General features: G+C 45.2%; 1 protein-coding gene across 1 annotated transcript in view; it reads right to left on the bottom strand.

Moving 5' to 3' along the window:
* The window catches only part of LOC138663797 (oocyte zinc finger protein XlCOF8.4-like), a 55,247-nt gene extending 54,931 nt beyond the window's left edge, over nucleotides 1–316 (bottom strand). Inside the window, exon 1 of the mRNA XM_069750139.1 lies at nucleotides 256–316. The gene's annotated coding sequence lies outside the window, so the exon portion shown is untranslated. The remainder of the gene's footprint in view (nucleotides 1–255) is intronic.
* Nucleotides 317–18,152: the final 17,836 nt, after the last annotated feature.

The raw sequence follows: 18,152 nt of genomic DNA, 5'->3' as shown, positions 1-18,152 counted from the left end.
TAGAAATAGTCTCAGCGCTGAAGGGGGAACATTATACTGTGTGGGGAGCAAGGAAGCAGCTCTGTACAGTGAGAGTAATATGGGTTTCCATGGTGTTATCTTTCATAGTTTGGTCATATGTATCTATCAGACGAAAAGGAACAAAACATTATTGATTTTATATAAAGTGACAGCAGAAATGACCAAAACAATCTCAGCACTGAAGGGGTTACTACAGCCTCCTGTACCCAGTAATGAGGAATCTCCAGCACCTACCTCCACCTGCAGAGCCGCACTCCACATATATGGCTGTTCTGTGCACAGGACCTGTGATGAGGTCACAGGAGGGGAGGAGTCAGGGGTCACATGATCAGGGGCCTCTGTGTGCAGCACTGTGCTGTGCTGGTTGTCATGGTACTGGATGAGGGGAAGTTTATGTGTGGGGTCATGAGGGGTTTACAGTGTGGATGTAGCAGAGCCGTGTGTGTACGAGGAGTACGGAGTGGAGCCGTGTGTGTACGAGGTGTACGGAGCGGAGCCATGTGTGTACGAGGTGTACGGAGCGGAGCCGTGTGTGTACGAGGTGTACGGAGCGGAGCCGTGTGTGTACAAGGTGTACGGAGCAGAGCCGTGTGTACGAGATGTACGGAGCTGAGCCGTGTGTGTACGAGGTGTACGGAGCAGAGCCGTGTGTGTACGAGGTGTACAGAGCAGAGCCGTGTGTGTACGAGGTGTACGGAGCAGAGCCGCGTGTGTACGAGGTGTACGGAGCGGAGCCATGTGTGTACGAGGTGTACGGAGCGGAGCCGTGTGTGTACGAGATGTACGGAGCGGAGCCGTGTGTGTACGAGGTGTACGGAGCGGAGCCGTGTGTGTACGAGGTGTACGGAGCGGAGCCGTGTGTGTACAAGGTGTACGGAGCGGAGCCGTGTGTACGAGATGTACGGAGCTGAGCCGTGTGTGTTCGAGGTGTACGGAGCAGAGCCGTGTGTGTACGAGGTGTACGGAGCAGAGCCGTGTGTGTACGAGGTGTACGGAGCGGAGCTGTGTGTGTACGAGGAGTACGGAGCGGAGCCGTGTGTACGAGATGTACGGAGCTGAGCCGTGTGTGTACGAGGTGTACGGAGCAGAGCCGTGTGTGTACGAGGTGTACGGAGCAGAGCCGTGGGTGTACGAGGTGTACGGAGCAGAGCCGTGGGTGTACGAGGTGTACGGAGCAGAGCCGTGTGTGTACGAGGTGTACGGAGCAGAGCCGTGTGTACGAGGTGTACGGAGCGGAGCCGTGTGTGTACAAGATGTACGGAGCGGAGCCGTGTGTGTACGAGGTGTACGGAGCGGAGCCGTGTGTGTACGAGGTGTACGGAGCGGAGCCGTGTGTGTACGAGGTGTACGGAGCGGAGCCGTGTGTGTACGAGATGTACGGAGCGGAGCCGTGTGTGTACGAGGTGTACGGAGCGGAGCCGTGTGTGTACGAGGTGTACGGAGCGGAGCCGTGTGTGTACGAGGTGTACGGAGCGGAGCCGTGTGTGTACGAGGTGTACGGAGCAGAGCCGTGTGTGTACGAGGTGTACGGAGCAGAGCCGTGTGTGTACGAGGTGTACGGAGCAGAGCCGTGTGTGTACGAGGTGTACGGAGCAGAGCCGTGTGTGTACGAGGTGTACGGAGCGGACCCGTATGTGTATGAGGTGTACAGAGCGGAACCATGTGTGTACGGAGCGGAGCCGTGTGTGTACGAGGTGTACGGAGAGGAGCCGTGTCTGTACGAGGTGTACGGAGAGGAGCCGTGTGTGTACGAGGTGTACGGAGCAGAGCCGTGTGTGTACGAGGTGTACGGAGCAGAGCCGTGTGTGTACGAGGTGTACGGAGCAGAGCCGTGTCTGTACGAGGTGTACGGAGCAGAGCCGTGTCTGTACGAGGTGTACGCAGTAGAGCCTTGTGTGTACGAGCTGTGCGGAGCGGACCCGTATGTGTATGAGGTGTACAGAGCGGAGCCACGTGTGTACGGAGCGGAGCCGTGTATGTACGAGGTGTACGGAGCAGTACAGCGTTTGTATGAGATGTACGGAGCAGAGCCACGTGTGTACGAGGTGTAGTGAGCGGAGCCGCGTGTGTACGGAGCAGAGCCACGTGTATTTTATTGTGTGTCCCCTCCTTGGCTCACCCATTTTTCCCATTGCAGCCCCATATATCTGCCCTGACTTCAGTCTCGGGGGCCCAGCCCTCTCTTAGGCTGGTTTCACACATCCTGATATTTACAGTACTTTAAAAAATGGTACTGGGGTTATGTGTCCATGTGTGTAATACTTGCAGCACATGTGTGGCAGGCGGCGTCTGATGGGAGTATTCATCACCCGCCGCCTGCGCTATAAATAAATTTAAAAAATGGCGTGTGTTCCCCTGTATTTTTGGTAACCAGCCAGGCAAAACTGACAGCTGAGGACTGCAACCCTCAGCTGTCAGCATTAGCAAAGCTGGTTATCAAGAATAGAGGGGTCCCCATGCGTTTTTTAAATTAGTTAAATAATTTTTAAAAAACATCATGCGGTACCCCCCCATTTTTGATAACCAGCTTTGCTAAAGCAGGCAGCTGGGGTCTGGAATTTTCAGGCTAATTTGTATTATCCCGTGACATCAAGCCCATGGCTTAGTAATTGAGAGGCGTCTAAAAGACACCTATCCATTACTATTCCTATAGTTATATGGTAAAAAAAAAGACAGCCAGAATAAAGTCCTTCATTTGAAATAAAACACACTTTTCCATATTTATTTAAAAACTAGCTGAAGAGCCCGGCGTTGCCTGGGCATAGTAAATATCTGTGGTTAGTTATAGCACCTCACGTCTCTTATTTTCCCATCATGCCTCTCATTTTCTCCCTTACACCTCTCATTTTCTCCCTTACACCTCTCATTTTGCCCCTCACTCTTATTTTCCCCCTCACTCCTCTCATTCCCCCCTAACACTTGTCATTTCGACCTCACATCTGTCATTTTCCGATCACTCCACTATTCTCCCTCATTCTTCTCATTTTGCACTCACACCTTTTCATTTTCACCTCACATCCCTCATTTTCACCTCAGTATACACATGTTTGTCATCTCCCTTATATATAGTATACACCTGTATGTCTTTTCTTGTATATAGTATATATCTGTATGTCATCTCCCCTATAAATAGTATATACCTGCTGTATGTCATCTCCTCCTGTATATTGTATATACCCATGTGTCATCTCCTCCTGTATATAGTATATACCTGTATGTCATCTCTTCTGTATATACTATATACCTGTATGTCATCTCCTCCTATATATATTATATACCTGTATGTCATCTCCTGTATATAGTATATACCTGTATGTCATCTCCCCTGTATATAGTATACACCTGCTGTATGTCATCTCCTCCTCTATATACCTATGTGTTATCTCCTCTTTTATATAGTACATACCTGTATGTCATCTCCTCCTGTATATAGCATATATGTGTGTCATCTCCTCCTGTATATAGTATGTACCTGTAAGTCATCTCCTCCTGTATATAGTATATACCTGTGTATCATCTGCTCCTGTATATAGTATATACCTGTGTGTCATCTCCTCCAGTATATAGTATATACCTGTATGTCATCTCCTGTATATAGTATATACCTGTGTGTCATCTTCACTGTATATAGTATATACCTGTGTGTCATTGCCCCTGTATATAGTATGTACCTGTGTGTCATCTCCCCTATATATAGTATATACGTGTGTGTAATCTCCTCCTGTATATAGTATATACCTGTGTCATCTCCTCCTGTATATAGTTTATACCTGTATGTCATCTCCTCCTGTATATAGCAGGGGTGTCAAACTGCATTCCTCGATGGCCTCAAACCATGCGTGTTTTCAAGATTTCCTTAGCATTGCACCAGGTGCTGGAATCATTCTCTGCAGGTGATTAAATTATAACCTGTGCAATGCAAGGAAATCCTGAAAGCATGACCTGTTTGCAGCCCTCGAGGAATGCAGTTTGACACCCCTGGTATATAGAATATACGTGTGTCATCTCCTCCTGTATATAGTATATACCTGTGTGTCATCTGCTCCTGTATATAGTATATACCTGTGTGTCATCTGCTCCTGTATATAGTATATACGTGTGTCATCTCCTCCTGTATATAGTATATACCTGTGTGTCATCTCCTCCTGTATATAGTATATACCTGTGTGTCATCTGCTCCTGTATATAGTATATACCTGTGTGTCATCTGCTCCTGTATATAGTATATACGTGTGTCATCTCCTCCTGTATATAGTATATACCTGTGTGTCATCTCCTCCAGTACATAGTATATACCTGTGTGTCATCTCCTCCTGTATATAGTATGTACCTGTATGTCATCTCCTCCTCTATATAGTATATACCTGTGTGTCACCTCCCCTGTATATAGTATATACCTGTGTGTCATCTCCTCCTGCATTAGACCTCATTCACACGTTATTTGGTCAATATTTTTACCTCAGTATTTGTAAGCTAAATTGGCAGCCTGATAAATCCCCAGCCAACAGGAAGCCCTCCCCCCTGACAGTATATATTAGCTCACACATACACATAATAGACAGGTCATGTGACTGACAGCTGCCGTATTTCCTATATGGTACATTTGTTGCTCTTGTAGTTTGTCTGCTTATTAATCAGATTTTTATTTTTGAAGGATAATACCAGACTTGTGTGTGTTTTAGGGCGAGTTTCATGTGTCAAGTTGTGTGTGTTGAGTTGCGTGTGGCGACATGCATGTAGCGACTTTTGAGAGATGAGTTTTGTGTGGCGACATGCGTGTAGCAACTTTTTGTGTGTCGAGTTGCATGTGACAGGTTAGTGTATCAAGTTGTGTGCAGCAAGTTTTGCGCATGGTGAGTTTTGCGTGTGGTGAGTTTTATGTGTGGTGCGTTTTGAGTATGTGCAAGGTTTGTGTGAGGCAACTTTTGAATATGTTGCAACTTTTGTGCATGTGGCAATTTTTCCGCGTGTGCAAGTTTTGCATGTGGCGAGTTTTCCATGAGGTGAGTTTTGCACGTGTGGCGAGTTTTGAGCGGCGACTTTTGTGTTTCGACTTTTATGTGGCGAGGTTGGTGTATGTGTGGTTAAATGTGTCCTGAGTGTGGTAGTGTGTGGCGCATTTTGTGTGTGTGTTCATATCCCCGTGTGTGATGAGTATCCCATGTCGGGGCCCCACCTTAGCAGCTGTACGGTATATACTCTTTGGCGCCATCGCTCTGACTCTTTAAGTCCCCCTTGTTCACATCTGGCAGCTGTCAATTTGCCTCCAACGCTTTTCCTTTCACTTTTTCCCCATTATGTAGATAGGGGCAAAATTGTTTGGTGAATTGAAAAGCGCAGGGTTAAAATTTCACCTCACAACATAGCCTATGACGCTCTCGGGGTCCAGATGTGTGAATGTGCAAAATTTTGTGGCTGTAGCTGCGACGCCTCCAACACTTTTCCTTTCACTTTTTCCCCATTATGTAGATAGGGGCAAAATTGTTTGGTAAATTGGAACGCGCGGGGATAAAATTTAGCCTCACAACATAGCCTATGTCGCTCTCGGGGTCCAGACGTGTGTCTGTGCAAAATTTTGTGGCTGTAGCTGCGATGGTGCAGATGCCAATCCCGGACATACATACATACATACACACATACACACACACATTCAGCTTTATATATTAGATAACAAACACAGTTATACTCACCTAACGCCTAAGGCTACTGTCACACTAGCGTCGGAATCTCCCCGTCGCAATGCGTCGGGGAGAGATTCCGACGCTAGCGTTTAGCGCATTGCACAATGGAGGTAGCGGATGCATTTCTCCGGCGCATCCGCTGCCCCATTGTAAGGTGCAGGGAGGTGGGGGCGGAGTTCCGGCCGCGCATGCGCGGTCGGAAAAAGCTGTCCGTCAGGAGCAAAAAACGTTACATGTAGCGTTTTTTGCTCCCGACGGTCCGCAGAAGCACGACGCATCCGTCGCTCGACGGATGCGACGTGTGGCAATCCGTCGCAAATGCGTCATCAATACAAGTCTATGGGGAAAAAACGCATCCTGCAAGCACTTTTGCAGGATGCGTTTTTTTCTGCAAAACGACGCATTGTGATGGATTGCAGAAAACGCTAGTGTGAAAGTAGCCTAATTCCACTGAATCCCTCGTCTCCTGTAATAAAACAAAAATGAAAAACAACAATATCCCTCACTTGTCTGTCGTTCTGTCCCACACCATAATCAATGTCTGGGGATTACTAGTATTCAACCTGGATGCTGCTGATATAGAAGGGTTAATAGTTTGCCTTTAACTACCTTGTCTTTAAGTGCCTTTTGCCTTAAAGTGTTAGAATTACTAGAATCTGTTGACTCAGTAGTCTGACGGTCTCCTCTTCAAGGAGACTGTACTTCTTATCATGTATGTTCTCAAGAGTCAGTACAACATATTCTGGGTTATGGTAAATAAAGTATGACCCTGGGTGATGGTGGGGGCTACATGAGTTACATTGAAATGCATTATGTGTAAATGGTATAAAATATTGCTTCTTGCTCTATTACTTCAGATAAAAGTGACTTGCTCACAGGATATGTGTGAGGTGTCTTTTTGTCTCCAAGCGCGCTTGTAAAATGATGGGCGTAACTCCACAATTTGGCCCTCACTGGTGATCTGTCAGCTGACATTTGGGTCAGAATGAAAAACAGCTACGACAGTTTTGGCGCCCGACCGGGGCCGTGTATCCAGCCTATTCGGAATCCGTATGGGGGAGCTTCTGGGAGATTGGCATGCAAAACACCAGCTGCAGCAAGGTGAGAAATATTATTCTTACAAACCTGTTTTGCACCTGCAATCTCTCATCTGGATCTCTCCATACCTCTAGGTAAAAGGCTGCGAGCATGGTTCAAAGAATCCACATCACCAGTGAGTTTTGTGTTTTGTCTATTTATGTCCGTATGAGAGTTGAATAATAGAGTTATAAGATGATAATTGTTATCTGTATCATTTGTCAGTATCCTAATTGGTTAATTGGTTGTGTATTTGCGTAGTGTGTAATACAGAGCTGGGATAGACTCTGTGCAGTGTTGTTATTTTGGTCATTTTGGATTGGCAGTACATTATATGAAGCTGTATTTTGTATAAGGCCGTGGTTTTTGTTGTTTGGCCTTAAAGTGCTTTCAGAGTGTCAGTGGACACTGCTGCAGTTTTTGTTATATAGAGTTATAGAGTTATATAGAGTTGTGTTAATTCCAAAGTGCAAAATAGGCAGGCTGTGGGAACCTTGTATGTATGTATATCTATGAGAACTCTGAATGAGATGACAGGTGAGTAAATGAGTATAAGGAATAAACATAAATCCCTGATTGATGAGGGGTTCCGTTAGGTGTGGTCCTCTGTATGTGACAGAAGACATTATTCAGCGCAGTTTTGAGCTGAATTAGGTGGAGTGATTGAGATAAGGGATTTTCTTCTTGTAAAAATCAACTGAAAGTGAAAGGAAAAGAAACAACAATCCCTGAATGAGCATGTATGTATGAGTGATCACATAAGTATCATTACTTATCTAACTGTTGTTAATTGTCCAGGATGAATGAGTTGTGGATATTTTTAATGTACATTTAATTTACATCTGAGATTCAGTGAAACCCGTGTTATGTGTAGTTTGACATTGGATAGGTTTCTATATGTGTTTTGGCCGGACACGGTCAGAATCAGCTTATTCAAGTTGTGCAGTGATCTGCCTGTATAGAGAAACTGTTTTTAATTCCGAGAGAATGAATGTTTTGTAGAGATTAAAGGCCCCTTCACATTTAGCGACGCTGCAGCGATACCAACAACGATCCGGATCGCTGCAGTGTCGCTGTTTGGTCGCTGGAGAGCTGTCACACAGACCGCTCTCCAGCGACCAACGATGCCGGTAACCAGGGTAAACATCGGGTAACTAAGCGCAGGGCAGCGCTTAGTAACCCGATGTTTACCCTGGTTACCAAGCTAAAAGTAAAAAAAAAAACACTAGATACTTACCTACAGCCGTCTGTCCTCCAGCGCTGCGCTCTGCTTCTCTGCTCTCCTCCTGTACTGGCTGTGAGCCGGAAAGCAGAGCGGTGACGTCACCGCTCTGCTTTCCGGCTCACAGACAGTACAGGAGGAGAGCAGAGCGCAGCGCTGGAGGACAGACGGCTGTAGGTAAGTATCTAGTGTTTGTTTTTTTTACTTTTAGCATGGTAACCAGGGTAAACATCGGGTTACTAAGCGCGGCCCTGCGCTTAGTTACCCGATGTTTACCCTGGTTACCAGTGAAGACATCGCTGGATCGGTGTCACACACGCCGATCCAGCGATGTCAGCAGGAGTCCAGCGACTAAATAAAGTTCTGGACTTTATTCAGCGACCAACGATCTCCCAGCAGGGGCCTGATCGTTGGTCGCTGTCACACATAACGATTTCATTAACGATATCGTTGCTACGTCACAAATAGCAACGATATCGTTAACAATATCGTTATGTGTGAAGGTACCTTAAGTCTGAAAACTGCTGCATTCTGTTTGTGTGTGTAAGACAACAAGCTTATCAGCGCGAAATAGCTGATGGGAGGGGTAAGCTGAGCCCCTGCGCGACTTGCTTGACATTTCTCCCTTTTGTGCTGTGGGCCAGAGGAAGGGGGGGTCCACATAACTGCATTCTAAAGTTTCTCTGTCTTTGGTTTAGTACACGCTGAGAGATTGTGTTTAAAGCAATAAGTACTGTAGGTATTGAAGAAAAAGGGAATGTTGTACAATTGAAGTTGGAATTTGAAAGTGAAAGAATTGTGCCTATTTTAGAGAAAACTTGTAAGTGATTGAAAAGATTCTCCTGCTTCAAGTTGAGTAATTGATATAGCGAATTGAGGATCAGCAGAGGAGGTAGCCAACTGCACGGCTGATGTAGTGTACGGAGTAACCTGCTACAGTCAGTCTACGGCATTAGGTGGTGTAACCTTGCCGTCCATGGAGCTGTGCTAGCCAGCTGATTTACCGAGTGGTAGGTAGTGAACCTGCTTGGTAAAATCCTTTAAGTCCACCGAGTGGTAGGTAGTGCACCTGCTCGGTGCCACCGAGTGGTAGGTAGGGAACCTGCTCGGTGTTGTTGAGCGGATAAGTTGAAGCCATGGGCAACTTATTCTGTGTGCAGTCAGGGCCCCCAATGGGATCCAAAAACCGCTGTACGGATTGGAAAAAGGAAGCAGTGAAAGATGTGAGACCAATATTGAAACAGGCAAAAATGCCAGTGAGTGGATGGATGTTTGGATGTTCAAAAAGGCACAGACAAATGAGGAAAATAGCATGTGAATAAAATGGCATCTGAGAGAGAGTGCAGCAGGATGGAAGTAAGGTGTATTATGAATGTTTTGATGCTTAAAAGTCCGACACATTACTGCTACGGTCATACCTTTTGTATAACCAGAGACCAAGACAAGACAGATGGACTTGTAAACATTGCGGTCAGACAAACCCAGACTGGAGAAATACTTGTATGATCTGTGATGTAACCCAACCTAAGTGAATTAGACTGAATCCTCTCCAGACAAGATCATGTAGTGACATAAGAAGCTCAGTCGGGAGACCCTGAGAACAAACCTTTCCCATTTTACAGACAAAGATAATATGATGGACGTATAAGTGCACCTGAGCAGACCTAGAGAGTTGTGAGCACCAAAGCAGGTGACGTACTAGGATGCAAATTAAGACTTTTACAGATGTGACTAAAGGAGAGAGAGTAGAGATGTACTCTGGACGGTTACAGCTGAAATGGGCAGACATGGGGTACAGTCCAGTAAACCCACTTGATGTTAAAATATTGGTAAATACATTAATTGACGGTATGACAAAAGGCTTACGAGACGCAGTACAGACAGCCAGACCTAAATGGAGAAATGTAGATCCAAAGACCTCCTGAAGGTTGCTCAGGAGTTGGAGTTGAAGAAATGAGGACAATAAGACGACGTGTCATGTATGCTGGAGCGCAAGGAAAACAGTAGAGACGTAGTAAGGGACCTAAGGACTTAGAAACAGTGAAGTGCTGGAATTGTGGAGAAAATGGACACTCAGACCAATCTTCCACCTCCTTCACCTTCAGACTAGGAAACTGACAACCCAGTGACAAATGTGTGCCCTGTTCTTGTCCCCTCCGGACCTGGTCCTGCCTTGATGACCACCATACCAATGCTGGGAGGGAAATAGACAGAATTCTTGACCGACACTGGGGCAGCTGGGACTAGTACACAAAGACTTGATACTGCCAGACATGATTACTGACGAGACTGTGGAATACGTGAGGGTAGGGGGACAAGCGACTGAAGCCCCTATGACTAAACAAGAAAAGACTAGAGTCACGAGACAGTCAAGAGGTGCTTACAAACTTATTGTTAGTGTCAATACCCTTATGAATTTGCTGGGAGCAGAGTTGAGTGCTGTCTAGGCACTATACAGTGCTCTCCTGAGGGTATTACAGTCACAAGTCCACTTTCATATAAACACTTAGGGCAGAGGGACGCCAGGGTCTTCCACGTGCACATTATGCCACAGGTAAATCATGCCCTATTGTAGTTATACTTAATTCCATTCATTTGCCAGTTTTAGTAGTCTCCTTACACAAAGATGGTATAGTTACTATGTATTTCTAGGTTGTCTTCATATGATATATAGTTTTTTAGCCATTCATTATATTGGCTCAAACCATAGTCACTGTTTATTTGTCTTTTCCAGTTCTTATACCTTATCGCAGGCAACTGACATCGATATTTGGTATTTTTTCAAATCCCTTCTTTTTGTATTTGGAACTGTTAGTTATGGATTTATATAGGGCTGTTACTTTCTTAGAATAAGCTTGTGCTTTGCTGTGGCCTATGGCATTGTGCTCCCCCGTTTTATGACTCAGTATCTTTCGTAATTATATATATATATATATATATATATTCATATATATAATTTTCTTTTGGTAACATTTTGTGAATCAAATTTAGTTTTTTTTAAGGGATACTCTACCCAATCAAATACGGGTATAAATATTCGGACATTAATGTGTGACATATAAACACTTGTGTAATATTGCAGAAATGGTGTATATGGCAAGAGTAGTGAAAGTAACACCTGACACCAGAATGTCTGAGGACAGGGAAAAGAGTCAGGTACCAGACACCGTTTGGGCAAGGGGAAAATCTGATATGGGTCGGCTGCCCATTCCACCTGTCATGATAAATCAAGAGAAGTAATCACTCCTCTTTGGTTAAGGCAATACCCCTTAAGTCTAGTCAAATCAATGGCCCTGAGCAGGAATATTAAAGAGTATGTTAAGGCAGGGGTTCTAGTGCAGAGATATTCCCCCTGCAACACCCCTTTGTATCCCATTAAGAAAAAAAAGGACCCAAGGGTTCCCCTGACACTTACAGAATAGTTCATGACTAACGAGCTATTAATGATGTTACAGTGAGTGTGACCTCAACTGTCCCTAATAAACACACCGTACGGTCACAAATCCTAGCGACATCAAAATGTTTCACAGTTATTGATTTGGCAAATGCATTCTTCTTTGTACCACTGCACTCTGTCAGTATCTTTTGTCTTTCACTCACGAAGGTAAACAATACTGTTGGACGGTCCTCCCACAAAGGGGGAAAGAACTCCCCAACCATCTATTCAACAGCGATGGTAGGGATTCTTGAGCAGTGGCAACCACCTCATCCACAGATTGTACTATTACAGTATGTGGATGACCTCTTGCTCTGCTGCCCGGACCAGATGTCCGGAAGCTGCAGTTTCCTTGCTGTGTTTTTTTTTTGGCAGAAAAGGGTTGCAGAGTCTCACGTGACAAATTACAGTATTGCAAACAAAAGGTGACATTTTTAGGACATTGTATTGCTGAAGGTACAAGACACCTGACTGAAGACAGAAAACAGGCAATACAAATCTCCCTTTACCCAGGTCACACCAGCATCTACGCACTTTTCTAGGTTTGGTGACCTACTGTAGGCCTTGGATAAGGTCTGCTTCACAAATGATGCACCCACTCTATGACTGTTTGCCATCAGAACCCTACAATCTCACTCAAGAAGCAATTGACTCTTTCCACTCTCTCAAGCTGCTCATTGTGTCAGACATTCCAAACTATGATCAGCCATTTTTCTTATTTTTCACAGAGCAGGGTGGACATGCTACCGCAGTACTGACACTACAACATGGAAAGAAACAGAGACCGATAGCTTACTAGCACAATTAGACCCAGTGATTAGAGGGTCTTCTACATGTGTACGTGCTGTAAGAGCTGCTGTATTACTGAAAGGCATGTGAGATCACACTGACTTTTTCTTTTTGACAATTTGTTCCCCACGTGACATTAATGCCATACTCGTACAAGTTCAACCAAAACACCTGTCTAAGATCAGACAGATCAGACTTGAATGTGCTCTAATACTAATCCCTGAATATGTCACCCTCAAAAGACATAATGTTCTGAATCCAGCCACTCATCTGCCTGTGGATTCAGAAAAGGGGGAATTGGTGACAGCATTGGCAGGTGGGAAAGAGAATATGACATGACGTTGACATGACACATGACGCACGAACATGACTGCATAGGAACTGATGAGTCAGGAGACAGTGGGTTTTACATATGTTCGTGGGAAGGAAAAAAACCTGTTCCTAATGCATATTTTGAGTTTTTTTATTTTTGTAGATGGCTTCAGATACCACCAGAATGGGCGACTCTACATTGGATATGCAGTAGTATCCTCACATGAGGTAATCCGAGTTGAACCACTCGCTCCTCACATGTCGATGCAGGAGGCAGAGTTGTAGGCACTCACTGAAGCGTGTAGAGCTGCTGCAGATAAAGTCGCTAACAGTTACACAGATTCGAATTGTGCATGGGGAATATCCCATGATTATTGCCCAATCTGAAGAAGCAGAACGTTTCTTACATCAGCCGGTAAGCCCATTAAAAATGCAGAGCTGGTGAAACAATTAGTGGAGGCATTGACGTTATCATCAGTCCAGGTTGGCATTGTCAAGGTAAAAAGCACACACGGACGGTGACTCTGTGGAGGAAAAGGGCAACAGAAGGACGGACGAGGCTGCTAAAGTAGCAGCAAGGCGGCCTAGGGAGCAGTGGACGGTGGCGGGGAGTCAGCGTATTCCAGCCACACTGAGCATAGATGTCCTGAAATCCCTCCAGCTGCCCAAACAGAGAAGGAACACTGGGAGAATGGGAGCTGAGCTGAACTCAGAAGGAGTATGGGAGAATCAGGATAAATCGTATATACCAAGATCCCTGCTCCCAATCATGGCGCAAGCAACACAAGATGCCTTCTGGATCGCTCCTGGTTTCAGTTACGCAGCCGCAAAGCTCGTACGGTCATGCCTTATCTGTGCACAGCACAACCCAGGTAAAACAGTAAAAATCCCTAAGAAAGCGACACCCAGGCCTCTCTACCCGCTTCAGAGACTGCAGACTGGCTACATACAGCTACCCAAGGTAGGAGTGTGTGAAAAATATCCTAGTATGTGTAGATCTCTTCTCTGGTTGGCTGGAAGCCTATCTGGTAAAATGTGCAAATACTAAAGCGACTGCAGACAAACTGATAAAAACTGATCTGCAGGTAGGGTGTCCTAGAAACCATAGACAAGCGATAGGGACACACACTTCACGGGAGAAATAATGAGGGAAGTCATGCAGGTCCTGGGAGTACAGCAAGCATATCATGCACCATATAGACCACAAAGTAGTGGGAAAGTGATGAGACTAAACGGGACACTTAAACTGGAAAATCAAAGGCCATGGCAGACACAGGAAAGAGCGGGGTAGAGTGCTTGTCTCTTGCACTCTTTTCAGTCACACACACTCCAAATAGAAAGACAGGCTTGTGTCCTTTTGAAGTCCTGTTTAGTAGTTTGCCAGAGGCTGGTCTGTACTTTCCACAGGTGCTACAAAAGCAACACGGTGCTATGACAGCCCATGTCCAGGCCTTACAGAAAAGACTTAATGTGGTGCATAAACATGTGTTTTCATCCATTCCAGATCCTAATGCCAGTGCAGATGTATATCAGCTGAATCCAGGTGATTGGTGGTCATACACAGATGTACATCAGCTGAATCCAGGTGATTGGTGGTCATACACAAACACGTGAGAAGGAGCCTAGATCCACGGTTTGACGGCCCGTTTTAAAGTCCAGCTGACCACATTCACCTCAGGGAAACTTGAGGGAAAGCCCACCTGGATCCATGCCAGTCACTGCAAAAAGATCTTTTCACCAGCAGAATGACTGTTGTCCTAATCACCTTGCTGGCAGTGTTAGGATGTTTGCATCTTACAGAGACACTGGATAAACAAACTTATTCAACATCTTGCTTTTCTTATAAAAGACGCAAGACAAAAAAGACAAAAACTGCTGGACTGTTGGATCTGTGCACACAGCCCAGTATCTACAAGGACTATGCTGTACTTAGCCTTACCCCAGGACCCAAGGAAGGTATTAACACCACACTGCATGCACAAGTGAGACTTGGACTCAGATTTTCGTGGTTCCTTAAGGCTCTTAATGAGACTAATACAATATAGAGACTCCTTTTTTTTTCCAGCCAATTGGCTTAGCGGCCTAGCGGGATGGATTATTTTTGGTGTTTTACAGACTTGTATGCAAATTTTGTTGCTTTACTTATTCTTTTATGTAGCCGTAAAAGCGCTAATATATATATTACCTAAGCTATGGAATAATGTAGGTGTAGAGAAAAATCTAAGGCTGAACCTTCTGTAGTGTATCATAGGCCCCGTGTAGCCACTGCTGACGGGGGAGGTGAGTGTCCACACTGAGGGTGGATGGGCGAAGCAGGTAGGAAGTCCCCTTGTGGGTACTAGACCCATGAGACAGTAGCTCCTTTGTGGACATCAGCTGACCCCATAGCAGAGGTTATACCATTTACAAAAGGGGGAAATTGATATAGAAGGGTTAATAGTTTGCCTTTAACTACCTTGCCTTTAAGTGCATTTTGCCTTAAAGTGTTAGAATTACTAGAATCTGTTGACTCAGTAGTCTGACGGTCTCCTCTTCAAGGAGACTGTACTTCTTATCATGTATGTTCTCAAGAGTCAGTACAACATATTCTGGGTTATGGTAAATAAAGTATGACCCTGGGTGATGGTGGGGGCTACATGAGTTACATTGAAATGCATTATGTGTAAATGGTATAATATATTGCTTCTTGCTCTATTACTTCAGATAAAAGTGACTTGCTCACAGGATATGTGTGAGGTGTCTTTTTGTCTCCAAGCGCGCTTGTAAAATGATGGGCGTAACTCCACAATTTGGCCCTCACTGGTGATCTGTCAGCTGACATTTGGGTCAGAATGAAAAACAGCTACGACACTGCCAATATGCGACTGTCCAGACTGAGAACCACTGGCGAATAAGCAGCTGCGAGCGCAGCATCAATGAGCAGCAGTGACTTCAAGGGAACCTGTCACTCCGTTTTTTCAGTAGGAGATAAAAATACCGTTAAATAGGGCCTGAGCTGTGCTTTACAATAGGGTATTTTTTGTCCCCTGATTCCCTACCTATGCTGCCGACATACCTTACAAAAATAGAATTATTCTTACCATTAATTCGGTTTCTAGGAACCTTCCACGACGGCATATGGAGGTTGCCTCTTTGCCCTAATGGGGAACAGGAAGTGACTTATAACTGAAAACCATAGCACCGGTTTACCTTAAATCCCAGATTAAAATCCAGGAGTATATAGGGAGGGAACTAGCGCCGTCGTGGAAGGTTCCTAGAAACCGAATTAACGGTAAGAATAATTCTATTTTCTCTAGTCACCTTCCACGACGGCATATGGAGGAATACCAACTAATTTTGGCACTAGGGAGGGACAACGGCCTGGAGTACTTTCCGGCCGAAGACTAAATCCTTGTTGGACATTACGTCTAGTCTGTAATGTCTGGAGAAAGTATGCAACGAAGACCATGTGGCTGCCCTGCAGATTTGCTCTGTTGATGCACCTGCTCTTTCGGCCCAAGAGACTGAGGTTGATCTAGTCGAATGAGCCTTGATTCCCACTGGAGGAGTTTTATCTTGAGCGAGATATGCTTCTGATATCGCTTTCTTTATCCAGTTGGCAATAGTGCTTTTTGCTACTTTCTTTCCTTTATTTTGTCCTGATGGATGGACAAACAGATTCTGGTCAATTCTGTAAGAGCTGGTCTGCTCTAGGTAAAATAATACAATGCGTCTGACATCCAGAGTATGAAATTTCTCTTCTTTTGGATTTGTTGGATTCTGGCAAAAAGAAGGTAAAATGATTTCCTGAGAGCGGTGGAAATCTGATACGACCTTTGGAAGAAAGGAGGGGTCAAGGCGCAGTATTATAGAGTCATCTCGGATAGACAAGTATGGTTCTCTTATTGAGAGAGCCTGTAGTTCTCCTACCCTCCTTGCTGAGGTAACTAGAAAAATTGTTTTATAAATCAGATTTTTCTGCGAGCAGGAGGATAATGGTTCAAAGGGTGCACCTGTAAGTCCTTGTAATACCAGATTCAAGTCCCATAATGGTACTGTAATTTGTTTTTTAGGATTCATCCTAGAGGCTGATATCATGAACCTCTTAATCCAGCGATGATTTGCCAGATCCTGGTCAAATATTGAACTGAGTGCAGAAACTTGGACTTTTAGGGTGCTCGGCCTGAGGCCTATTTCTAGGCCTTTTTGCAAAAAATCTAGAATTTGCGACAGATTCGGATTAAGGGGATCCGGTACTTCGGGAAGACAAAAGGATGAGAATTTCTTCCAGATTTTATTATATATAGCAATGGTCACCGGTTTCCTTGATTTTTGAAGGGTGGAAACCACTGCTTCTGATAGTCCTTTGGCTCTCAACACCTGGGCTTCAGTAGCCATGCCGCCAGATTCCATTTGTGGACGTCTAGGAGATGTATTGGTCCTCGAGAAAGAAGGTTTTCTTCCATCGGAAACTGGAATGGCCCATCCACCTGTAAATTCATAATTAGGTTGTGCCAACTCCTCTTTGGCCACAATGGGGCTACCAATATAGTTGGTGTTCGTTCTTCCCGAACCTTCTGCAAGACTTTTGCCAATATCGGAATTGGTGGAAACGCATAGGCCAGTCGAAAATTCCATTCCTGGGCCAATGCATCCACTCCTCTGGAGCTGTCTCTGGGGTTTAGGGAGGAGAAGGCTTCGACTTTCGCATTTTGCCGGGATGCAAAGAGGTCGATTTCTGGAAGACCCCATTTGTTCACCAGCATCTCGAAACTTTGGTTGTTCAAACACCATTCTCCAGGATGTATGTCTTGACGGCTTAGATAATCCGCCTGAGTGTTGGATGAGCCTTTCAGGTGAACTGCCGTCAGGGATAACAGATGTCTTTCTGCCCAGGAACATATTCTGGCAGATATGTTCTTCAGGTTGTTGTTTTTTGAACTGACCTGATGTCTGATGTGAGCCACCGTGGTCACATTGTCTGAATATATTCGGACATGATATCCCTTGATAAGATGACCCCCCATCAGAAGGGCTTCCTCTACAGCTTTTAGCTCTCTGTAGTTGGATGATTTCTTGCTCGTCGATTGGTCCCAGAGCCCTTGGAAAGGGGTGCGATTTATCATGGCCCCCCAGCCTCTTTTGCTGGCATCTGTTGTGACCGTAGTCAGAGGAACCTGAGTCCAACTGACTCCTTTTTGTAAATTTTTCGGAGTCATCCACCACGCCAGAGAGGCCTTGACACGGCCTGGTGTGTACAGTCTCCTGTTCAAAGAACTGGGCTGACCATTCCAATTCTGTAGGATATGTGCCTGAAGAATCCTGGAATGGGCTTGGGCCCAGGGTACCGATTGGATGCAAGCTGTCATCGATCCTAGCAGAGACATGCCTTCTCTGATTGTAGGGGATCTGGTGTCTCTGAACATCTTGACTTTTGATAGTAGAGTCAGACGATGTTCCAATGGGAGGAAGGACATTTGTCTTGTAGAGTCCAGAAGAACTCCCAGGAATTTCCTGCATTTGGAGGGTCGTAGGTGAGATTTTTCTAAATTCGGCACCCATCCCAGAGATGTCAGAATATCGAGTGTCTTTGATACATGAGACTCCAGAGATTGTTTGGTGGGAGCCACTAACA

The sequence above is a fragment of the Ranitomeya imitator genome, chromosome 2 (assembly GCF_032444005.1).
Source record: "Ranitomeya imitator isolate aRanImi1 chromosome 2, aRanImi1.pri, whole genome shotgun sequence".
Taxonomy (NCBI): Eukaryota; Metazoa; Chordata; class Amphibia; order Anura; family Dendrobatidae; genus Ranitomeya; species Ranitomeya imitator.
This window is presented reverse-complemented; position numbering and strand designations above follow the sequence as displayed.